This window comes from Mobula birostris, chromosome 2 (genome assembly GCF_030028105.1).
Source record: "Mobula birostris isolate sMobBir1 chromosome 2, sMobBir1.hap1, whole genome shotgun sequence".
Lineage (NCBI taxonomy): Eukaryota > Metazoa > Chordata > Chondrichthyes > Myliobatiformes > Myliobatidae > Mobula > Mobula birostris.
In genome coordinates, this window is record NC_092371.1 from 217,002,390 (window position 1) to 217,028,403 (window position 26,014).

The 26,014-nt window shown below is 41.1% G+C and overlaps 1 long non-coding RNA gene across 1 annotated transcript in view; it reads left to right on the top strand.

Moving 5' to 3' along the window:
- The first annotated feature begins 12,364 nt into the window (after positions 1-12,364).
- Positions 12,365-26,014, top strand: part of LOC140194070 (uncharacterized) — a 142,357-nt gene continuing 128,707 nt past the window's right edge. The window contains exon 1 of the long non-coding RNA XR_011885027.1: positions 12,365-12,432. This is a non-coding gene — a long non-coding RNA (uncharacterized lncRNA). The remainder of the gene's footprint in view (positions 12,433-26,014) is intronic.

Sequence of the window (26,014 nt, forward strand, 5' to 3'; positions counted from 1 at the left end):
GTTTGCATTTTTAATCAGAGATTCATCACAAGAATGTGTTTAGCCCACTCACTGCTCTACTGTCTCTAAGCACAGTTCAAACTCCATCTATAAGTTTGTTGATGACACCACTGCAGTTGGTAGAATATCACTTGACAACAAGAAGGCTTACAGCAGCGAGATTGCAACAACGACCTCGCGCTCCACATCTGTAAGATCAAGGAACTGATTGTGGACTTCAGGAGGTGAAATTCAGGAGAACAGCACCAGTCCTTATTAAGGGCAAGCAGCTTCAAGTTCCTGGGTGTCAACATCTCAGGGGACTTATCCTGGTCCCAACACATCAATGCAATCACAAGGAATGCATAGCAGCAGCTATACTTCATTAGGAGTTTGAGGAGAACTGGTATAACACCAAACACTCTTACAAATTTCAGTAGATGTATGGTGGAGAGCATTCTGACTGGCTTCACCACTGTCTGGTATGGAGTCTCCAATGCACAGAACTGCAGGAGTCTGCAGAAGGTTATAGACTCAACCCGCTCCATCATCAAAGACCCTCACCATTACCCATATGCCCACTTCTTTTTGCTGTCATCAGGGAGGTACCGGGGACTGAAGACTTACACTCAATGATTTAGGAACAGATTCTTCCCATCTACTGTCAGATTCCTTGTCACAGTCCAGATTGAAGAGCGGCAATTATTGCCTACCACATTCCTTCATGGAAAGTCTGTACTTGAAGGTCTCGTGCTGAGCACTCAGTGATCAATCATAGGAGTTTCATTTCTAGTAGTACTGTTTGCGATTTTTGCCTTAGGATTTTGTTTGTGTTGTCTAGCTCGTCTGAGTCTCAGCCGTTCTGGACTTTACTCTGCACTTGGGTTCACCACTATCCATAGTTCTCTTGTTGTATTTCTGTATGGTCCACGAGCCCATGAACACTGCCTTGTTATTCATAATTTTTTCTGTTTGTTTTTGAAATTTATAGATTTCACATCATGTATCAGTGTTAATAAATCTGATGTGATTCTGTTACTGATATTTAAGCTTGACATCGTCTTCTCTCTCATTCTGATTTACCTTAACCTCTACTGTCTTAATCTTGATAACAAACTCATTTCATGTGGCGGGGGGGTGGTTTGGGAACCGATATTCTTGTTGTGTTTTTGTGCAGGAAGGGGTGGGTTTTCTGTTTCTCCTTGAATTTATTTCCAGAGTTTTTCTTTGTTTGATGGCTAGCTGGAGAAGAAGAATCTCAGAGTTATATATTCAAAGGTTCGAAGGTCCAATTTAATGTCAGAGAAATGTATACAATATACATCCTGAAATGCTTTTTCTTCACAAACATCCATGAAAACAGAGAGTTCCCCAAAGAATGAACAGCAGATAAACGTAAGAACCCCAAAGTACCCCCAGCTTCCCTCCTTCCCGCACATAAGCAGCAGCAAGCAGCAGCTCCCCCCTCCCCCCACCGGCAAAAAAAAAGCATCAGTACCATCACCAAGCACTCAAGCATGAGCAAAGCAATAGCAAAAACACAGACTTGCAGTTACCCCAAAGACTTCGTGTTACACCCAGCATTCAACATACCGCAGATTCTCTCACTCCCTAATAAGGGAGAGAAAGGGTGTCTCCATTTTTCCAACAAACAACTCACTGGTTTACAATGTTAAAAGTCCGTTACAAGGAAGCAAAAATTAGTGGGAAAACAGAGGACTGGGAAGTTTTTAAAACCTTACAAAAGGAAACCAAGAAGGTCATTAAGAGGGAAAGGATTAACTATGAAAGGAAGCTAGCAAATAATATCAAAGAGGATACTAAAACCTTCTTCGAGTATATAAAGAGTAAGAGACAGGTGAGAGTAGATATAGAACCGATAGAAAATGATGCTGGAGAAATTGTAATGGGAGATAAGGAGATGGCAGAGGAACTGAACGAGTATTTTGCATCAGTCTTCACTGAGGAAGACATCAGCAGTATACTGGACACTCAAGGGTGGCAGGGAAGAGAAGTGTGTGCAGTCACAATTACGACAGAGAAAGTACCCAGGAAGCTGAATAGGCTAAAGGTGGATAAATCTCCTGGACCAGATGGAATGCACCCTCGTGTTCTGAAGGAAGTAGCTGTGGAGATTGCGGAGGCATTAGCGATGATCTTTCAAAAGTCGATAGATTCTGGCATGGTTCCGGAAGACTGGAAGATTGCAAATGTCACTCCGCTATTTAAGAAGGGGGCAAGGAAGCAAAAAGGAAATTATAGACCTGTTAGCTTGACATCAGTGGTGGGAAATTGTTGGAGTCGATTGTCAAGGATGAGGTTACAGAGTACCTGGAGGCATATGACAAGATAGGCAGAACTCAGCATGGATTCCTTAAAGGAAAATCCTGCCTGACAAACCTATTATAATTTTTTGAGGAAATTACCAGTAGGCTAGACAAGGGAGAAGTAGTGGATGTTTTATATTTGGATTTTCAGAAGGCCTTTGACAAGGTGCCACACATGAGGCTACTTAACAAGATAAGAGCCCATGGATTTATGGGAAAGTTACATACGTGGATAGAGCATTGGCTGATTGGCAGGAAACAGAGAGTGAGAATAAAGGGATCCTATTCTGGTTGGCTGTCGGTTACCAGTGGTGTTCCACAGGGGTCCGTGTTGGGGCCGCTTCTTTTTACATTGTACATCAACGATTTGGATTATGGAATAGATGGCTTTGTGGCTAAGTTTGCTGACGATACGAAGATAGGTGGAGGGGCCGGTAGTGCTAAGGAAACAGAGAGTCTGCAGAGAGACTAGGATAGACTGGAAGAATGGGCAGAGAAGTGTTCAAATGAAGTACAATGTTGGAAAGTGTATGGTTATGCACTTTGGCAGAAAAAATAAACGGGCAGACTATCATTTAAATGGGAAAGAATTCAAAGTTCTGAGATGCAACAGGACTTGGGAGTCCTTGTACAGGATACCCTTAAAGTTAACCTCCAGGTTGAGTCAGTAGTGAAGAAGGCGAATGCAATGTTGGCATTCATTTCTAGAGGAATAGAGTATAGGAGCAGGGATGTGATGTTGAGGCTCTGTAAGGCGCTGGTGAGACCTCCGTTGGAGAACTGTGGGCTTTTTGGTCTCCTTATTTAAGAATGGATGTGCTGACGTTGGAGAGGGTACAGAGAAGATTCACTAGAATGATTCCTGGAATGAGAGGGTTAAAATATGAGGAACATTTGTCCGCTCTTGGACTGTATTCCTTGGAGTTTAGAAGAATGAGGGGAGACCTCATAGAAACATGTTGAATGTTGAAAGGCATAGACAGAGTGGATGTGGCAAAGTTGTTTCCCATGATGGGGGAGTCTAGTTCGAGAGGGCATGACTTAAGGATTGAAGGGCGCCCATTCAGAACAGAAATGCGAAGAAGTTTTTTTAGTCAGAGGGTGGTGAATCTATGGAATTTGTTGCCACGGGCAGCAGTGGAGGCCAAGTCATTGGGCGTACTTAAGGCAGAGATTGATATGTATCTGAGTAGCCAGGGCATCAAAGGTTATGGTGAGAAGGCGGGGGAGTGGGACTAAATGGGAGAATGGATCAGCTCATGATAAAATGGTGGAGCAGACTCGATGGGCCGAATGGCTGACTTCTGCTCCTTTGTCTTATGGTCTTATGGTCTTACATCATTTTTCTTGAGCTCTGAGCCTGAAGATCGCAAAGGTCCCAGGTCTTCAGGCCCACAGCAGATATCCTGACTCCCCTGACGACATATGGGTCTCCTGCCGTTATACCGACCCTCGACCTACCCATCTCCAGAGCCCTCAGGCTGAACCCTTAGCATGCCGAACAACGGCCAGTCCTGAAACCCTGAGAACGGGTCCCATTCCCACAAAAAACCAAAGTCAACATGTAACTCCAGGTCAGAGTCTTCAAAAGAACTCCAAAAGGGAAAAATAAAGATATTAAAGATGGAAATAGAGCTGTTTCTGAAGATACAAGCAAAGGAGTTGCTGTTCAGCGCCATCTTGACTTCACTCCACCTCCCTAATGCACACATACTTTGATATTAAATGAACTTTCGAAACTCCCCACCACTGTCATTTGAGTTTTATTTTTAGTTTTATAACATCAGTTGAGAATACCTTCAATCAATCGTGTATTAATGGTATAGACTTTTGAAAATAATTACTTCATACTAAAATCAATACACTTTAGCAGTGAAATTTAACTTATAACTCAACAAAAATGAATATGTGACACTCTGAGCACCAGATAAATGTTTTGTATTTGACAGACAATTTCTGAGGTAGCACCATGAATATTAAATGTTTTTTGGTGAATGTAGCATGCAATCTTAGTGGAGATGTATGGAACAATTACAAATACAAATATATAACTTTACAAATCTCCCTGTATCCTATATAAATATTTGAGTCGCCTTATCAATAGCCATGAAATGCTGGCTGATTATTTAATAATAACAAGGTAATTTTCTACAATTTTTAAATTGTAATAAAATTAATGATGCTGCTCAACAGGATAACTAATTGGATGGACCAGCTTCAGCCAAAAACCCTTCCAATTTATACTTAGCATTGAATGGCCTAAATTGCAGCTTTAACGAGGCAGATAAAGATTCCTGTGACTTGTGAAGACTAAAACAGAAAGGAAAGGAATGATTAAGGGAATGGAGAGAAAAGGACGAGAAACTATTCTATTGCTGAATTTGATCGTGTCTGTGAAAGGTGGCTGTGGCTTGACAATTACACTAATTCATGACATGCAGGTTGATGAATGAACTCTGATGGGTGGTTTCTATGTTGCAACTGTAACAAAGGCTCAGAATACGTTAGTCAGATTTTCCTTCTGGATTATGAATTATATCCTTTGGGAATTGTTCACCAACCATAATTGCCAAAATTCTCCAAGTACCTTTAAAATACATTTCCTTCGTTCATTTACTCCTTGGTTTACAACAGTAATAGAAATCAAATGATGTTAGATTTTTTGTACGGCCATGAATAAGGTTAATGAAAAAAATCATTGGCCTGTTTCCAGCACAGATTCACACATTTTTTAAAATTGCCATTTCATAACCACCCCACCTTGCACTATATTTACCCCCGAACCTCTCTGCCAACCCAAATTTTACTGTTGAACTTTTGCCGTGGCTCCTTGGAGGCGTCACTAAATTTCCTGTTCCTTCTCCTCTCACTGGTGAGTTGTATGCATATGCTAGCTCACTGCTTGCTGTTCACCAGCTTTGTGCATTATAGGGCCAACCATTAAACAGCTCCCGATTTCCGACACACATCCTGCCTCTTCCTCTATATCCACTTGAGATGAAAATGCCTCCATTAGTTTATTTGGCTTTTCATACTACTTCCAACTAGTATGAAAAGTAGTCTATCATTCAGCATCCTTTACCAGTTTTTACAACAATTACAGTGGCCAAATAAGAATATACTTGGATAAAATAGTCATCATTTATCAGGATTACTTCAAAAATTTGTTAAACTATATAGTACAAATCTTATAAAACTTTGGGTGTAACTTTTCTTTAGAGCCTGCATTCCTGACAGACCGCAATACTTCAGCCTCAAAGACTACATTAAGATAACTTTTTCAACACTTTCATAAATCTTTAAAGGTTTACACATTCTCAATGTGTGTAGAAATGAAAACAATCAATGTTGTAACAGGGACGCAAAAGAAGTTCAGAACTGCTAACCGTGGCCTTATGAACATTTTACAGCCTGGGTGACCATGCCTGATACATGACATTAGAAATGTTAATGTTTAATCAGGCTTTTGACAGGTAAAAGGCACTGAGAAGAGGACAGTTTGTTCTCATAAGTTGTGCTGTTTCTATGCCATATGTTTGTTTTGGAATCAAATGAATAACATTGTATGCAGAGAGGAAATTAAAAATGCAAGGTTGTAATTTACAGTGGAGCGGGAACCAGATTTACAGACTCTTTCTGCTTAAATTCCAGCTCCAAATGCACCACAGCTGAAGCACAGCTAGGGCTTCAGTACTGGCAATAACACCAGAGTTAAAATTACCACCTCTTAACTGCTGCCAAGCACAGCCCGTTATGCTGTTCAAAGGCAAAAAGCTTATGATAATTATGGAGTGTTTGCTATGGTCTTCAGTTAATTAACTTGAGAGACAAAATTTCAGTTCCATGGGGGAGTTCAACACTATGGGAGGCCAAATCTTCCGTTTATAATCCCCAGCACATATGAAAAAGATCTTCTACGATTCCTTAGTATATGCGGCAGGCTACATTGATACTGCTTTCAAGGAGACTTTAATAAAATGAGGCAAATAAACTGTTTACAAACAAAACTGATTTTATCTCTCTATCTCTAGTAAAACAAAATAAGGTTAAATCTTAAAGAATATGAGGGAGACGTAATAGTAAAAATTACTAAGTATTTCTTATGACATTAAATTCTGTAGAGATAGTGAAATATCCATGTATGAACAGATACCCAAAGAAGACATTGGTATGATGCGACCATTCACCTTTTCTCCCTTTCTGCAATGTTATCCTCTCAATATTTCTTCACAGGTATTTAAGTGCATGCTGTCTGTCCAATTTTCAGACAAAAGCAATGAGTAACTTGTCTTCAACTCTGTCAAGTTATGTATTTCTCCAGGGATACCAGGAGATCCATAGGTACAATTGAACTGTGATGCAGCATTTCTTTGCTAGTAATATCCTGTATGTGCAAGAACCTAAACTTCCACAAAATGAAAATCCTCCGGAGTTGTTTATTTCCAGGTTTACATTATTTTCCCATGTCCAAGTCATCTCATTTCTTCAGATCTCCACAGGAAATCATTCAGTTACTGTTTTAAAGAACTGGCAAATTTACAATGCACATAATATATGAACATTCATTCATATTCCAATAAGGAGACATCTGAATTTAATTTTTTCCCTGCCTGTTTTATAAAAAAAAGATGGTAAATATAAAATAAGCAATCAAAATCCCACAGAAGTACATATAAACAATATGGGAATGATATAATGTTCTTGGAGAAGGTGTATTGCACAATCACTAGTATGGTACTGGATTTAAAAAGGTTAAACTTTGTAAGGCTTGTATAAAGCCAGAGGATATAATTAAGAATTATGGAAAAATGGTCATTTGCCATCAAAAAGCTGCTAGGTCAATTGAAAATATAAAAACTAAGCTCGATGGATGCTTATTATCAAAGCGTATCAAAGGATGGAGGTGCACATCAGATTGAATAGTCTATTGTCCACTCTATTTTCCTCCTTCCCTCATTATTGGCATCAGGGAAGAGATACAGGAGCCTGAAGACACATATTCAACATTTTAATAATATCTTCTTCCCGCTTGCCTTCGGATTTCTGAATGGTCCATTTTGCTCTATTTTTGCACTATTTATTTTTTATAAATTTCTTATTGTAACATAGCAATTTTTTTTTACTGCTGCCACAGAACAACTAATTTTATGACAAGTCAGTGATGATAAACCTGCTTCTGATTCAGACTGGAAGTTGTGCAAAAAAAACGACAGATTTTGTGCTTGGTACAATTATTTTTATTTCCTAGAGCAACATACAATTTCTTCATGTTATGTAATTATCTGAGGATATTCTGAAGAAGCCCACAGCAGTATATTGTGCACTAATATTCTTGTGTGCACGCTATTCTTCTGTTGTAGTAAAGGAGAGAGCCAGTGTGTGGCAGTATTGTTTAATTGCATCCACCGAGGTCTTCACATGAGTTTTTGGTAATTCTCTAGTCACTTCTATCTTTCCATTAACAATACGTTACAAATACTAACCTGAGTCTGAAAGCCAGTTCCCCTTGAAAATAAAGGAATAATAAACAGAAATTAATAAAATGAAAAAATAACTAATAAATATTGCTGTCACAAAGTTTTATCCGAGATTCACCACAGATTTTCAGACTATTTTATTTCCATTTTGAAGAATGCAAAATTTGTAATGAATTGTCATGAACAAGATCTATTAAATATGTCACACTTTTTGAAAAGTCACTTCCTTTTATCAGAGTTTATCTCACTCTAAATTAAAATAGATTTTAGGCTTTATGAAACTCTAATTCCAATATACACCTTTTTACTAGTTTGGAGCTAATGCTGGTTAACTCCGTGGATGTGAAGTTATTTTTCTACTTTGCAGTCTTTATCTCCCTTTCCTGAAGGCCCAAACTCACATGAGAATATATTTCTAAGCTATCAACACCACTCTGACACTTCATTCGAATAAGCTTACTAGCTACAGTTTTTGGATAATCAGAATACAAAGTTGAAAGTAAATTTATGATCAAAGTGCAGATATGTCTCCACATACAACCCTGATATTCATTTTCTTGTGGGCATACTCAATAAATCCATAGTAGAATCAATGAAAGACCACAGCAACTTGGGCATTCAACCAGTGTGCAAAATACATCAAACTGTGCAAATATAAAAATAAGTAATAATGTTAAATCAATAAGCAATAAATATCGAGAACATGAGAAGAAGAGTCCTTGAAAGTGAGTCTGTAGGCTGTGGGAACAGTTCAGTGATGAGGGTGATTGAAGTTATCCCCACTGGTTCAAGAGCCTGATGGCTGAGGGGTAATGACTTCACTATATCCTACTGCACCCATATTCAGGATGTCTCTCGGTTGCTAGTGGAGTTCTGCAGAGGTCGGTGTTAGGGCCATAACATTTCACTTAATACATTAATTATTTGAATGATGGTACTGGTGACATCAGGACCAAGTTTGCAGACAATACCGAGAGAAGTGGAGGAGCAAGCAGTGTCGGGAAGGCATTTGGGAGAGTGTGCAAAGCATAGGGAAGTGTGGAGTTATGCACTTTGGTAAGAAGAAGAAAGCTCACAGAACATCAGGAATTATTAACCCCATGTCCTCCAGATCTCTGCTCCTTCATGGGCCTTTATTCAGTATGTATTTTTCGTCATCCTGCAATTTGTGGCCTACCAATGCAAATATGCTTTCAGATGGTTTCCTTGACTACTTTGCCTGTGAAGGTCAGTGTCATGGCCATGTTCTAGCCTCAGAATAGTTCCTGACTACTGCTACCAATCTACCAAATCTCAGACCAAAATCTGTCCTCAAGGAGAGGCAAACTCAGCCATTTTTTCTTCATGTACCAGGAGCTGGGAGAGAGTGAGCACAGGGTATTACCTGCACTCCCAACTTCCCTTCGAATTGCACTGGCGAGCAACCCCCTGATTTAACCCTGGCCTAATCACAGGGCAACTTACAATGACAAATTAACCTACTAATCCATATATCCCAGAGCCATCAATAGCTCCTTGTATGTTAACCTGTTCAATCCTGCAATCATTCTCATAAAGCTCCTCTGTAGCTCTAGCACATTCTTTTTTGGATATGGCGCCTATGTCTTCCAGGACTTATAATCAGTAGGGGGTGCTGACAAAGAATATGTGTATGTGCACGGCCAACAACATTGTTTGAATGCCATTTTCATCAAGACAGTCATGTCATTAGCGTGTGCCCTCCAGCGCTGCACTGAACAGTCAAGGTTTCCCACTTAAGGTGTTGCACCAGTTCCAGAGTTGAATTTCCCATTTAAAGCAGCCAGCTGCTTGCTGGCTTGCCAATTACAGTTAAAGGATATTTGGCTATCAAAACAGTTTGGGCCTCCCACTCATAAACCAGTGAATGCCAGTGACCAAATGTGAGGCAGGTGTGTGCTTGCTTGCAGTGGGTGGTTCGGCACTAAGAGCCAATGGAAGCAGACAAGGTGGGTGTGGATTACTTAAGAAATTCAATACTCAGAACTAAAACATACCTACTATTCCTCGGAGAATCTAAATACTAATACCCTAACTGCCTTGGATTTTTGTCAGGGAATATAGAAGTTGATTTTAATAAATAAATACCTCCACGAATGAAAGGTTCCATTGTAACATCCATTTTTAATGATGATAGATGTGAGGGTGTGTCATAATCATGAATTATTTCTGGAATGCTTATCCTCGGTGGAAGTAATTCCTATGCTTATTCTTAATCTTGAAAGTTTTGTTTGGATCAGACATTTGAGATGCAATCCAAAGTGAGTCATTGTAAGGATCGGGCTATATTTATATTTCTGCTGCCATCTTTAATTTTACTGTTCCTTATAGGAAATAATGCTTTTTAAAGATGCTATCATAAATATGCCCAGTAGTGCAACCCTAAACTAGCTCACTCCATGGAGGCATATATTTTTATTCCAATAATACATATTAAACGTCTTAGTATAATGTTGTTTACAGGATGTGGTTTGTAAGGTAACAAATAGCTACAAAAATAATGTCATCTGGGGAATAATGTTCCGCCTGACATATAATAAACATGTGAGGGATTAAATAAAGGCAGGGTTTTCCTGACCATCCATTGGGGAAATGGCACAATACTGAAGCCACAAAAGCCAGGAATGTTTCAAATTTAATCCCTGGTCTTTGCTAAATTAACTGTTCTCAGCTGAGGAAGTAAAATTATCACTGGAGTCCTTCACTAAGGAGAAGGGTAAGCCAACTAATCTTCTGATATTCACCTTATGCAGTGTTCAGTACTGAAAATATGTCAACTGTATGTCAAAATTATCTGGTAACAATGGACCATGCACACAGATGGTTTATTGTGGTATTTATCCTACACACACACACCTTTTGCCACCAGGTCATCTAATTCTATCAATCTATCCAAGTATCCTTCCAATCTTTTCACCTTCATTCTTATTGATCCTTTTTAGAATGCATTTGGTTTCTTTAATAGCAAACATTGACTACCCTGTATGGAGGGAGATTCCCTTACTATTATCAGCGCATGGTTATTACCCAGTCAAAACTTATTTGAACCACCCTTAGATGATTTGTGTTCCGTTCTGGTCACCTCATTATAGGGTAGCTGTGGCAGCTTCAGAGCAGGTGCGGAGGAAGTTTACCAGGATGCTGCCTGGATTAGAGAGCGTGTCTTGTGAAGATAGGTTGAGCGAGCTAGGGCTTTTCTATTTTGGAGCAGAAGAGGATGAGAAGTCACTTGATAGAGGGATACAAAATGATAAGAGGCAAAGATCGAGTGGATACCCAGACACTTTTTCCCAGGGTGGAAATGGCTAATACAAGGGGGCATAATTTTAAGGTGATTGGAGGAAAGCAGGTAGGGAGATGTCAGAAGAAGGGTCTTTTCACAGAGAATGATGGGTGCGTGGAACACCCCACCACAGGTGGTAGTAGAGGCAAGTGCATTAGGGGTACTTAAGAAACTCTTAGATACGCACATGAATGATAGAAAAATGGAGGGTTATGCAGGAGAGAAGGGTTAGATTGATATTCTAGTGGGCACAACATCATGGACCAAAATACTTGTACTGTGCTGTAATATTCTATGCTCTTGGTTCTATCTGAGGCATAGATTTTTTGTAAATATCTCATTGGATTCAAGTCAAGTCAAGTGAAGTTTATTGTCATTTAAGTACATACGTGTATATATATATAATGTATATAATATATATAGAAACGAGATGTTTCTTCGAACCAGGGTGTAAACAACATAACACATGATAACTTATGAAGATAAGGATAAAATCTACATATGAATCACACATAAATAACAAACTAAAGTGCATTAGAATTAAATATTGTAAGATATGGAACAGATTAACCAGTGTCACTTCAAATATGATGCGGCAGGAAGTTCTGGAGCTTAATGGCCTGGGAGAAGAAATTGTTTCTCATCCTGACCATTCTTGCCTTTATGCATCGGGGTCTCCTGCCTGATGGTAGAAAGTCAGAGAGGATGCTGGATGGATGGGTGGGATCCTTAATAATACTAAGGGCCCTCCACACACAGCGCTGCTGATAAATGTCCCTGATGGATATAGGGACAAAGGGAGTTCCCTATGATCTTCTCAGCCGTTCTCACAGTCCTTTGTAGGGACTTCTGGTCTGATGCTCGACTGCTCCCAAGCCAGAAGGAGATGCAACTTGTCAGGACTCTCTCAATGGTGCTCCTGTAAAACACAGTTAAGATGGGGGGGATCTTCTTAGGAAATGGAGGCACTGCTGTGCCTTCTTGTTCATGGAGGTGATTTTAAAAGACCAAGTGAGGTATCCGTGATGTGAACTCCCAGGAACTTTGAGTAAATAAATTCTTGAGCAAATAAAGTTTCCTTCCAGTTGAATCAACAATCCATTTGTACTTTGTTCAATTAAATACACTAAAATCAGATTTTAAATTAATTAGGAATTGTTTATTTCATAGGTATTTCATGTGTGATTTTAGAACTCTGCATGAAGCTGACGTCTTTTCATCATTACCTGGAAGGTCTGATATTTTAATCTTACGTACATTTGAACTTTTGTCTGTCTTTTAGAACAGCAAAACCTTGGCCAAACTGTTGAACACAGTGCAGGAGGGATAATTAATAAAACATTCAGAGGTAAGTAGCAGAAGCAACACCAGAAAGTCATGAATTATTAATCTGCTCGTGTGAGGTAAGACATCTGAAGAGCCAACAGATTAAATATTTGTGTTAAATATGAAAACATCTAAGGTTTTGGCAATCCTAAGATTGCCCCAGTGAACTATTATTACCCAGACTACTGAATACATGAGGTATATATATTCAACACCATATACATCATATACTTCACACGTGGTCTTTTGCTAATTTGATGAAAGAGCCTCTAATTTATTATGAGTTTTGATGTATTCTTAGCCAGTCAAAACTCTCCTTTGAACTACCCTTGGCATGTTCTGTTGATCATGACAACAGTGCACAAAATATAGTTTCTATTCATAGCTCAGTTTGTCATTTCTATGATGTGCTTATCTGGTAAAATACAAAATTTTTGGCTTCTGCATGTGGATCAGTAAAAAGAATATCACATTACAGGTATGTTCAAACAGATAGAATTCCCCTGCTGCACAAAAGACAAGTGCAGAGGTGAAAACGAGCACCGCAGGCGGTCAGGAAGGTGGATATTGAAATGCGATCAATATTGTTTTTTTAGAACGTCTCGTGGTGTTGAGAATGACTTTTGCAACTACAGTTGTGAACTCCATGATGAGTCCCATATGAGGTCTGCAGTCTCAGGCGCAGAAGGAGCAGGTGAAGTCTGGTGGGTCAGCTGTACTTTAGATTCTTGCAGACTCCTTCTACTGTTTGCGCCTGAGCTCTCTGTGCTCCTGTTGGAGGGGCGTTGATGCTTGGTGCCTTCACTGGCGGGAAAGACGGCAGAGCAGCAGTGGCTGGAGTTTATGCGAGAAGTGAGGAACGTGCAAGACAGGTATATTCCAAAAAAGAAGAAATTTTCGAGTGGAAAAAGGATGCAACCGTGGTTGACAAGAGAAGTCAAAGCCAAAGTTAAAGCTAAGGAGAGGGCATACAAGGAAGCAAAAATTAGTGGGAAGACAGAGGATTGGGAAGTCTTTAAAACCTTACAAAAGGAAACCAAGAAGGTCATTAAGAGAGAAAAGATTAACTATGAAAGGAAACTAGCAAATAATATCGAAGAGGATACTAAAAGCTTTTTCAAGTATATAAAGAGTAAAAGACAGGTGAGAGTAGATATAGGACCGATAGAAAATGATACTGGAGAAATTGTAATGGGAGATGAGGAGATGGCAGAGGAACTGAACAAGTATTTTGCATCAGTCTTCACTGAGGAAGACATTAGCAGTATACCGGACACTCAAGGGTGGCAGGGAAGAGAAGTGTGCGCAGTCACAATTACAATAGAGGAAGTACTCAGGAAGCTGAATAGTCTAAAGGTCGATAAATCTCCTGGACCAGATGGAATGCACCCTCGTGTTCTGAAGGAAGTAGCTGTGGAGATTGCGGAGGCATTAGCAATGATCTTTCAAAAGTCGATAGATTCTGGCATGGTTCCGGAGGACTGGAAGATTGTAAATGTCACTCCGCTATTTAAGAAGGGGGCAAGGAAGCAAAAAGGAAATTATAGACCTGTTAGCTTGACGTCGGTGGTTGGGAAGTTGTTGGAGTCGATTGTTAAGGATGAGGTTACAGAGTACCTGGAGGCATATGACAAGATGGGCAGAACTCAGCATGGATTCCTTAAAGGAAAATCCTGCCTGACAAACCTATTACAATTTTTTGAGGAAATTACCAGTAGGCTAGACAAGGGAGATGCAGTGGATGTTGTATATTTGGATTTTCAGAAGGCCTTTGACAAGGTGCCACACATGAGGCTGCTTAACAAGATAAGAGCCCATGGAATTACAGGAAAGTTACATACGTGGATAGAGCGTTGGCTGATTGGCAGGAAACAGAGAGTGGGAATAAAGGGATCCTATTCTGGTTGGCTGCCGGTTACCAGTGGTGTTCCACAGGGATCAGTGTTGGGGGCCACTTCTTTTTACATTATACATCAACGATTTGGATTATGGAATAGATGGCTTTGTGGCTAAGTTTGCTGACGATACGAAGATAGGTGGAGGGGCCGGTAGTGCTGAGGAAACGGAGAGTCTGCAGAGAGACTTGGATAGATTGGAAGAATGGGCAGAGAAGTGGCAAATGAAGTACAATGTTGGAAAGTGTATGGTTATGCACTTTGGCAGAAAAAATAAACGTATAGACTATTATTTAAATGGGGAAAGAATTCAAAGTTCTGAGATGCAACGGGACTTGGGAGTCCTCGTACAGGATACCCTTAAAGTTAACCTCCAGGTTGAGTCGGTAGTGAAGAAGGCGAATGCAATGTTGGCATTCATTTCTAGAGGAATAGAGTATAGGAGCAGGGATGTGATGTTGAGGCTCTATAAGGCGCTGGTGAGACCTCACTTGGAGTACTGTGGGCAGTTTTAGTCTCCTTATTTAAGAATGGATGTGCTGACGTTGGAGAGGGTACAGAGAAGATTCACTAGAATGATTCCGGGAATGAGAGGGTTAACATACGAGGACCGTTTGTCCGCTCTTGGACTGCATTCCTTGGAGTTTAGAAGAATGAGGGGAGACCTCATAGAAACATTTTGAATGTTGAAAGGCATGGACAGAGTGGATGTGGCAAAGTTGTTTCCCATGATGGAGGAGTCTAGTACGAGAGGGCATGACTTCAGGATTGAAGAGCGCCTTTTCAGAACAGAAATGCGAAAAAATTTTTTTAGTCAGAGGGTGGTGAATCTATGGAATTTGTTGCCACGGGCAGCAGTGGAAGCCAAGTCATTGAGTGTCTTTAAGGCAGAGATTGATAGGTATCTGAGTAGCCAGGGCATCAAAGGTTATGGTGAGAAGGCAGGGCAGTGGGACTAAATAGGATAAAATGGATCAGCTCATGATAAAATGACAGAGCAGACTCGATGGGGTGAATGGCCTACTTCTGCTCCTTTGTCTTATGGTCTTATGATTCTCTGTAAGAGGTTTTGTGTTGGAAATTTCAATGAATCACTGAGAATTTTTTAATATAAGGTTTTGAGCACTTCCTTTCCATGATGCAGCTTAAAGAGTTTCCTTTGGGAGTCTGATTCATAGATTCAAAGTACATTTTATTTCATCAAAGCATGTATGCAGAATGCAATGAGTATGTATCAAGCTCATTGTCATAAGTATCAAGTCTTTTGTCATAACAGTGCATCTGTAAGCCTTCAGCATTAAAATAATTCATTCTGGAACATAAGAGAATAAATAAAACCGAAATAGAAAATTTTAGAAAAAAATTGCCTTAGATTTTGCAGTAATAATTACAGCAAAAATTATTTTCATTCCTTGTATTATTTCATGAAACTGATAGTAATTTGGAATGTTCATGTATTTGTAAATGGCTACAGAATCCCTAGCTCTACTCCTGTTTTAAAACATGGTGAAAAGTTTACACTTAAGAAGTCTAACTGAGATTTCAACAGCATGTAAAGCCATAATTACAGTTCAGCAAATCCTCTGACTTAAAAGTTAATTCATTGCTTATGTATGGGAATCTCCTTATATGAGTCCTGCCAAAGGAAGGATATAGTTTCTCATACCTGTGGAGAGGGATAACTTAGCTTGAAGTCAGTGTAATACTGATTCACCAGGTTGATAACAGGGATGACAAAAGCATGCAAGCTTGTGGGAAGATTGGCAGGTTAAGTGCTGAATGAAAAATACAGTGGTTTCCTCAGGCTGCCAATTCTGTAACTAGAAGGCAGAGTTTTAAGCAATTTAGCAGTAAGAAATGAAATGAGAAGAAATTATTTTCCTTGGGGAGGGGGGGTCATGAGTCTCTGGAATTCTATGCTTCAGTTGATTCATTTTAATCTACGAAGAGAACCTACTGCACTTTTCCTGAACTTGAGGCACCATAGCGAGCTTGATAACCAATTAAGTACTTCAGAATTCTTCATCTACTGTACTTAAGTGATTCCTCAGGACTGAGGAAGGACTACCTACTCTGTGGGTTTGGAAGTGGTTGGCAAAGTTAGTGAGGAAGCCACAACATCTTCCACAGATGGGGAATGAGGACCCTGATGGGCAGGAGGCCAAGTAGTTTATGAAATGGCGCGCTACTTTGCTGCTCATGCAGATCCTCTATGTGCTCCTGATGCAGGGCCTCAGGATACTTAATGCCATTTCAATTGGTCCTTCTCCACACTGAGTCATCATTGGTTAGGAATTCCCAAGAGTCAATGGGGCTGTTATATTGCATAGCAACTCACACAAAATGCTGAAGAAACTCAGCAGGCCAGGCAGCATCTGTGGAAAAGAGTACAGTTGACGTTTCGAGCTGAGACCCTTCATCAAGACTGGAGAAACAAAGTTGAGGAGTCAGAGTTAGAAGGTCTGTTATTCAACATGCCAAGGGCGCAGCCTAAGAGCTCAGCTTGCCTTTAGAGGGCTGAGGTCTCATGGCTCTGGAGACCGGCGGACTGGAGGTCAATGTCCCGGTAGATCAGTGTGTTGTGGGAGTCGGAAGATCTCTGGCTGTGTGCCCAGAGACCCAAGATCTTTAGGCACAGAGCTCGGAGAAAGCAACGCAACGGACTTTTAACATCGTAAACCAGCGAGCTGTTTGCAATGTCTCCTGTCTCGCTGTGAAACAGAGACACCCCTTTCTCCCTTATTAGGGAGAGAGAGAGCCTGTGGTATGTCGAATACTGGGTGAACAAGTAGTCTTTGGGGTACTGCAAGTCTGTGTCTTTGCTGTTGCTTTGCTGTATGCTTGAGTGCACAGTGATGGGTGCCGAGGCTTTTTGCCAGTGGGGGGAGGGGGGATTGTTGCTTGCTGCCGCTCACATACGGGAGACAGGGGGAAATGGGGGAACTTTGGGGTTCTATCATTTAATTGTCATTCATTCTATGGGGCACTCCTCAGCTTTCGTGGATAGTTGTGAAGAAAAAGCCTTTCAGGATGCATATTGTATGTATTTCTACGACATTAAATGTACCTTTGAAACCTTTGAATATTGGTGGTGATGATCTCGGGCAGATCAGAAATGGAATTGATCCATTTTTACACTCAGTAGATTTAGAAAGTTTTGTAGAGAGCATTGCAGGATTTAGCAATGGCTTTGGATGCCTGCTATGAGTAATTCTAGCTTCAGAAGCTTACAAAGGGGCAGGGATCATTACTGCTCAGTGGACCATGATAAAATTTAAATTATGATCTTCAAACATCCCTTTCTTCAATCAAACTCATTATATTTCATATTTCATCAATATCCATCAAGATTGAGGAAGTGGTTCCTATTTTCCTACATCTCATCCTGAACCTTTATTATCAGATAGCAGACAGTTCTTAGGGGAGGTTTGTTTTGCACATGTTGAATATAAGGGTCATCATAACATGGTACAACGAAAATGTTGATAACAGTTTGGGGTCCAGCTTCTTGAGTGTGTACAAACTGAACTGTTGATTGTGTACTGCAGCGTGACCATGGAGGTTTGGTGTCTTTGCTTTTGGAGTATAATCACAATAGAGTACAAAGGTTACCATAATTCCATTTGGATTTGAGATAAAACATCACAGTGGGAAATATTTGAGAAAAGTTTCGGTACAATGACACAGCTTTGTTTAACACCATCTTCATTGAGAATACTTCTGTGGCAGGTGATTTGGTTGGTTTCATGGTTTGAATGCCATAGTAGAACAAGTGTAAGATGGAGATGAATTTCAGTGGGAATTTGAATTTAATGAAGGTACTTCAAGGTCCCTCCCAAATGACAGAGCTCTTGGTGATATTGAAAAATAGAAATTTCAGTGTTTGATGTGGTTCTCTGCATTTTTATTAGAATTGTGTTGGAGGTCACGGCATCTTTATCTCTGAATGGAGGGATGGAATCTACAGTGCAACTTGGGGACCAACTGTTTGGCCACCAGGAGGAGGGTGCTGAGGAAGATGACAGTGTTGATTTGCTACATGGCAGACAATCGTAAGAGCCCTCTGTACTAACTAAAGTCAGATTTGTCAACAGCTTTGAAGATGGTCCCAATAATTGTACCTCAGCCTATATAGTATATCCTTCTCTTCCCAAATGTGAATGATGAAATTGTAGTTAATTATTGAAGCAATTGATATCAATGTTTTAGGATTTCAGAGGGCATGCTGTCCTCTCCCAAGTCTTCAAAGTTGGTCAGAGTGGGAAACAAATCTGGTCTGGGTAGACGAGCAAATCATAAACATGTGAAACCCTGCAGATGCTGGAAATCCAAAGCAACATAAACAAAATGCTGGAGGAAGTCAGAAGATCAGGCAGCATCCGTGGAAATGAGCAAACGGTTGACGTTTCAAGCCAAGACCCTTCTTCAGGACTGGAAAAGCAGAGGGAAGATGCCAGAATGGAAAAGTGTGGAGAGGGGAAGGAGGATAGCTAGAAGGTGGTAGGTGAAGCCGTGTGAGTAGGAAAGGTAAAAGACTTGAAAGGAAGGAATCTGATAGGAGAGAAGAGTAGACCATAGGAAAAGGGAAGGAAGAGGGGATCCAGGGGGCAGTGATAGGCAGGTGAGAAGAAGTAGGAGGCAAGAGTTGGGAATAGAAGAAGAGGGGAGTAGGGAGGGATTTTTTTTCACTGGAAGGAGAAGTCCGTATTCATACCATCAGGTTGGAAGCTACCCAAATGGAATCTATGATCATAAGATGTAGGAACAGAATTAAGCCATTCAGCCCATTGAGTCTGCTCCACCAATCCATCCTGGCTGATCCCGGATCCCACTCAACCCCAACCTCAACTGCATAAGATGTTGCTTTTCCATTCTAAGGGTGGCCTCATCATGGCACATGTTGTCTCGGGAATGGGAATCAGAATTAGAATGTTTGGCTATTGGGAAGTTCTGCTTTTGGCAGATGGAGCAGAGGTGCTAGATGAAGCGGTCCTCCAATTTACGATGGGTCTCACCATTGTCGAGGAAGCCACATCAGGAGCACTGGTCCCAATAGATGACCACAGCAGATTTGCAGGTGAAGTGTTGCCTCACCTGGAAGGACTGTTTGGGGGCCCTGAATGGAGGTGAGGAAGGATGTGAATAGGTAGGTGTATCACCTCGGCTGTTTGAAGGGAAAAGTACTGGGAGGGATGAATGGACAAGGGAATCACAGAGGTGGCAATCGCTCCAGAAAGCAGAAGGTGGAGGGAAAGTAAAGATTTGTTTGGTGGTAGGATCCCTTTGGAGATGGAGGAAGTTTTGGACAATAATTTATTGGATGCAAAGCCTTATGTGATGGTAGATAAGGACAAGAAGAACTCCATCACTTCCCGCCTCTATCACAGGCGGCAGGAAGATGGGGTTCAGGAAATGGAGGAGATGTGGATGAGGGCAGCATCAATGACAGAGGATGAGAAACTCCAATCTTTGAAGAAGGAGGACATCTCTGATGACTTGGAAAGGAAAGCCGCATCCTAGAAACAGAAGAAGTGGAGGTGAAGGAACTGAGAAAAGGGAAAAACATTTTTACAAGAGACAGGGTGGGAAGGGGTATAGTCCAGATAGTCCCGGGAATCAGTAGGTTTATAAAAGAGGTCAGTTGACAGTTTGCCTCCAGAGATAGAAACAAATCGAAAAAGGGGAGCTGGGTGTCAGAAAAAGACCGAGTGATTTTAAGGGCAGAGTGGAAGTTGGAGTCAAAGTTTATGAAATTGGTGAGCTCAGCATGCGTGCATGAAGCAGTACCAATGCAGTCTGAGCATTACTGGGGAAGGCTTGAAACATAGACTATTCTACGTAGCCAGCTAGGAAGCTGCCACAGTTAGGACCCACGCAGGTGCCCATGGCTACATCTCAAGTCAGGAGAAAATGGGAGAAGCCAAGGGAAATATTGTTGATGTGAAGACCAGTTCTGCCAGATGGAGGAGAGTGGTGGTGGTGGAGGGGAGCTTTTTATTGAGAAAGAAGCAAGGAGCTTTAGGGCCTTCTTTATGGGGAAATAGAAGTGTATAGGGGCAGGATAGAACAGAGTCATGATTGAAGAGGTCTTCAACATGATTCTTCTAGCAGGCATTAACCATTCTGTCTCTGATGAGTTTGTCATGTTTTTTGGCTTTCTTTGGAGTGAGGCTTCACTTTTTGGGGCTGGAAATGGCTTTTATAACGTTGAAGAGCCAGCATATGTAATGACTACCAACAAACTGCTGAACCTCCCATCCCATCTCTAGTCACCATCTGTTCTTTAGGTCCCAGTTTTACTGCTGGAACTCTGCCTTCAGGTACACTGTTATTGTGTTGGAAACATGGCAGCCAATTAGTGCTCAGCCAGATATCATGAACTGCATTTTGATACCTGCTAAACAATCTATTTTAGTGAGTGAAAAATACTGCTAAATGCTACTCATTTAAACATACCATGGGATCTTTTAAATGCAGATGAGAGGATAGATATGGTCTAGTTTATCATTTCATTTATAATGTGCTTGGGAGTATTTTTTTTTAGCTGGGTGCTGGAGATTGGGTTCAGAAATATGAGAACTTTTACTGAACCACAGCTGATAAATGCAGATCTTTGGGTTATTGCATCATTGTCCAAATTGTTGATGTAATTAACATACTGTTGGAAACACTGCCTCCTGAACCTAATCCGTTTTGATGTTTGGCAAATCATACAACTTCAGAATTAAAAATAGCAGCTACCATTTAATCAATTAAAGACCACAGTTAAACGGAAAACTTACAAATTAGAATCAACCAACATAAATATAACTGTAGTCAAGTAATTAGAAGCTACAATCAGTTTCCCCCCAGTTGCAATTCAATTATTGAGTCAGGAGATCACACTGAGAGTGCTGCACACTTCACTTCAGGAGCTAAGCTCCAAGATTTTGCACTATAAAACAGAGCATTGTTCACTGCAGGACCACCTGCAAGCTGAACACAGAATGCATTTTCGGGTAGCTGGAGCCTGTTTCTCCTCAGCTCCACCAACACCCAGGTGTTTTCACAGCAGCCCTTGTGCAGTGATTTTGGAACCAAGTCCAATTCCTGTTTGCTTCACTCTTGCTTTCCTGAGGTGTCGAATATCGAGAACCTATTCCAAATGCCAAGTTAAGCAAAAAAAAAATGACTGCCAGAATAAATGTTTTTTGTTCTATCTTGGCCTTCTTAATAATTAGCAAAGTGGTGTATATAAAAAAAACAGGTAACTCAGTACTCATTGAACAGAGGGGAATTTTGGCAGAGGATGGAAAGCTGGCAGTGTTTCAGGGCGATTACAGAGAAATGAACTGGTATATAGCTCTGTAATACCCACATTACTGGTCAGTAACACAGTGGTGAAATGCTAACCACATAACCTCCAAAACTGCAGAAGTCAACAATATTTTTGCATTAACCCCTTGCAATCAATAGTTTCGTGCAACAAACATTCTGAGCCTATCAAAATAAAACACTTTCAGCACAAAGGGAAATTCAAAATAAAAATAGATTTTACACCTGAATGGTAGCCTTTGGTAACCATGGCTTAGTTAAGAACATCTGGATTCTGAGTCAGATCCCATTAACCAACACACAATCTCATCTCATGCCTTGGTACTGAAAGTGTGCTCTCTCTCGATAGAGTTGGTAAACCAAGACTGTTCAGGTGGACACAGGGGATCCTAAGACAATGTGGGATTGTGGCAGTAAAATACAGATCTCCTGCAGATACTGTTTCCAACATTAGTTTCTTTGTCAACACCATCAGAAATAGATTAACTATGGAATAGTCCTGGAAAACAACACTGGACCTATAGTGCTGCCAGGAAGACATCCCAGCCATTAGCCTGGAAAAAAATTCCAGCCACTGAATTCACTGCCAACTCCACACAAAGCCTTTGGATCCATAGAGTGAATCTGAAGGAGCACAGAGGTTTGGAGATGAATTAATTTTCTATCTCTGATCATAAGACCATAAGCAAAGGAGCAGAAGTCGGCCATTTGGCCCATCGTGTCTGCTCCGCCATTTTATCATGAGCTGATCCACTCTCCCATTTAGTCCTACTCCCCGCCTTCTCACCATAACCTTTGATGCCCTGGCTACTCAGATACCTATCAATCTCTGCCTTAAATACACCCAATGACTTGGCCTCCACTGCCGCCCGTGGCAACAAATTCCATAGATTCACTACCCTCTGACTAAAAAAATTTCTTCGCATTTCTGTTCTGAATGGGCGCCCTTCAATCCTTAAGTCATTGCCCTTTCGTACTAGACTCCCCCATCATGGGAAACAACTTTGCCACATCCACTCTGTCCATGCCTTTCAACATTCAAAATGTTTCTATGAGGTCTCCCCTCATTCTTCTAAACTCCAAGGAATACAGTCCAAGAGCGGACAAATGTTCCTCATATGTTAACCCTCTCATTCCCGGAATCGTTCTAGTGAATCTCCTCTGTACCCTCTCCAACGTCAGCACATCCTTTCTTAAATAAGGAGACCAAAACTGCCCACAGTACTCCAAGTGAGGTCTCACCAGCGCCTTATAGAGCCTCAACATCACATCCCTGCTCCTATACTCTATTCCTCTAGAAATGAATGCCAACATTGCATTCGCCTTCTTCACTACTGACTCAACCTGGAGGTTAACCTTAAGGGTATCCTGTACGAGGACTCCCAAGTCCCGTTGCGTCTCTGAACTTTGAATTCTTTCCCCATTTAAATAATAGTCTGCCTGTTTATTATTTCTGCCAATGTGCATAACTATACACTTTCCAACATTGTACTTCATTTGCCACTTCTCTGCCCATTCTTCCAATCTATCCAAGTCTCTCTGCAGACTCTCCGTTTCCTCAGCACTACTGGCCCTTCCACCTATCTTTGTATCATCAGCAAACATAGCCACAAAGCCATTAATAACATCCTAAAACCTCATCCGGGAAATGTTGTTTTAAGACTGCAATTGTAGAATTTGGTTCCAGAGATTATAGTCCAAAAGTTTGTAGGTCCAATATGTGCATGATAATGTACCATATTAATACAAGCTATGCTCTTACTACATTTTCCTTTTCGTTGAGCTTATACCCAATGAACATTTTTGAATCTGGAGTGAATTGAAACCGGCTAGAGTCAGCTTTCAGCATTGAACTGATAAACTGCATGTAACAATAATCCATGACATGTGAGTCAATAGGTTTGGTCCTGGAAGAACTTAAAATGAGTATATGGTTTTTGTTAAGTACCCTTTAATAGCATACTCAGGGTCATCTTCCAGCACATCAATAATGATTGAGAGCAGTCAGGTGAGATGGTAACTGGTTAGATTTTTCCTGAATTTGGTGTCTATGATACACCAGAGAGATTTCCATTTTGACTCCTGGAGCTTGATGGGCCATGGCTGGTTTTGAAACCCCACTGAGCCTCAGCTGCCCAGATAAACTGTACACAGCTGACAAAACCTTTGACCCTACTCCATCCAGTGCACTCAAACATTTCTTGGCATCATGTGGGGTGAACTGAAATGGGCTACATTCTGCCTTCAGTGATGGTGGGAAACTCAGAAGAAGCTGTGATGGATATATCACTGCTGGCTGAAGGAAGCTGCCAATGCTTCAGCATTGGTTTATACACCTGTGCTGGACCTTGTTATGGAACGTGATCAGATGGTTCAGGGAGTTTCCACCTCCCTTAGTGTGTTTAGTTCAGCTTCATCATTCACAACCAGATACACCAACCAACTAGACGTAGCATACCTGCCAAATTTTGGATTGACCCATTTGTTATGGGATCACTTAACTTGCTTGTTAGCATGCTGCTTCTTCTGACTAGAACATCAGCCATACTGTGAATGCAGTCATACTTCCTGCTCTCCCAGTAACCCTTGAACTTTAGGTTGGTGAGGAAGAGAACAATTTGTATTATTTTGGATCTCTCACCATATCATAGCAACTTTAAATGGTAGCTATGTCTTTTAGATCTTTGTTGGCCTTCAACTTTGAGTGTGTTCTGGATTTTTGCTGCTCACAGTGTTTCATCCATGAAGAATGTGAAATGGACTCATCAACTGCAGGAGGTAAGCAGCAGAGGGATTCCGTTCCCCTTAGTTCATTGGCCCCAGGATCAATGCTAAGGACTCAAAAGCCCTCACCCTGGTTACATCTCACCGTGTCACCAATCTAAGTGGAGCTTCCTGACGGTTGGACAGGAGATGAACTAGGTGGTGTGGAAACAATTTGGAATGCAGAGAACTTACTCAAATTGAATGGAGTCTGACAAGTTTTCAAGTTTGTTTCATAAATGGCTTTCTAAATAACCAGAATGAGAAAGCTTCCACTGTAAACTAAGTTATTAACCTCACTCCTACAATGAATGTTCTTGATCACTGGGTCACTGTGGTAAACCATATATATATATATATATATATATATATATATATATATATATATATAGGTTGTAACTGGGTTACCTGTCTGGATAAGCCTGGACACGCCCCTCTGCTGACTGCTCCTGTGGCTCCTCCCACAGACCCCTGAATAAAGGCGATTGTGTCACTGCTCCTTCCTCAGTCCAGGTCAGATATTCAGCATTGACGTTGGTCCATTTACTGTTAATAAAAGCTTTTCAGTATTTACTCTACTTCCAGTCTTTTGGAGTAATTGATAGTGCATCAGTCACATTGTTCTTTTTTACAAAGATCATTTACATAGCAACACACATCAAAGTTGCTGGTGAATGCAGGCCAGGCAGCATCTCTAGGAAGAGATACAGTCCTCGTGTTTTCCTCGTGAAGAGGTACAGTTGACGTTTCGGGCCGAGACTCTTCGTCAGGACTAGGAAGAGGTACAGTCAATGTTTCGGGCCGAGACCCCTGCTGCGTTCACCAGCAACTTTGATGTGTGTTGCTTGAATTTCCAGCATCTGCAGATTTCCTCATGTTTGCATCATTTACATAGTTCCGCTTTATGGATAATGGATTATGCTAGCTACTGACCAAAGCTGGAACAGCTCTAACTTCAGTGCTCTGCCGAAGTAATTGATCTCAGCAGGGATGGAGCATTGTAATTGGTCTGTGTGGCCTCTTGCCCCAAATAATATCATCTATGTTCATCACTCCTGATTCTAACTATGTTGCTCCTGATGCAATGGACAAGTGAGCAACCTAGGGGAGTTGCTGCCTTGGCCACCATGCTATGAAGTAGCCAAACAGAGGCCTAGCACTGTTTGTTTACCTCACAGCAAGCATTGTTACCCAGCCAAAGCCCCAATTTTAGCAAAGTAAGAAACCCAAACGGAATATAAGTTGTTCCTCCAACTTAAGTGTAGCCTTATCCCAAAAGTGGAGGAAGCCATGGATGGACATATCGGAATTGGAATAGGAAGTGGAATTAAAATGGGTGGCCATTGGGAGATCCCACTTGTTCTAGCGGACAGAGTGTAGACGTTTGGTGAAGCGGTCTCCCAATCTACGAGGGGTCTCAATGATATACAAGAGGCCACACGGGGAGCACCAAACACCGTATATGGCCCCAACAGAATCACAGGTGAAGTGTCGCCTCACCTGGAAGGACGGTTCAGGGCCCTGAATGGTAGTGAGGGAGGAGATGTAGGGGCAGGTGTAGTACTTGTTCTGCTTGCAAGGATAAGTGCAAGGAGGGATGAATTGACAAGGAAATCACATACGGAGCAATCC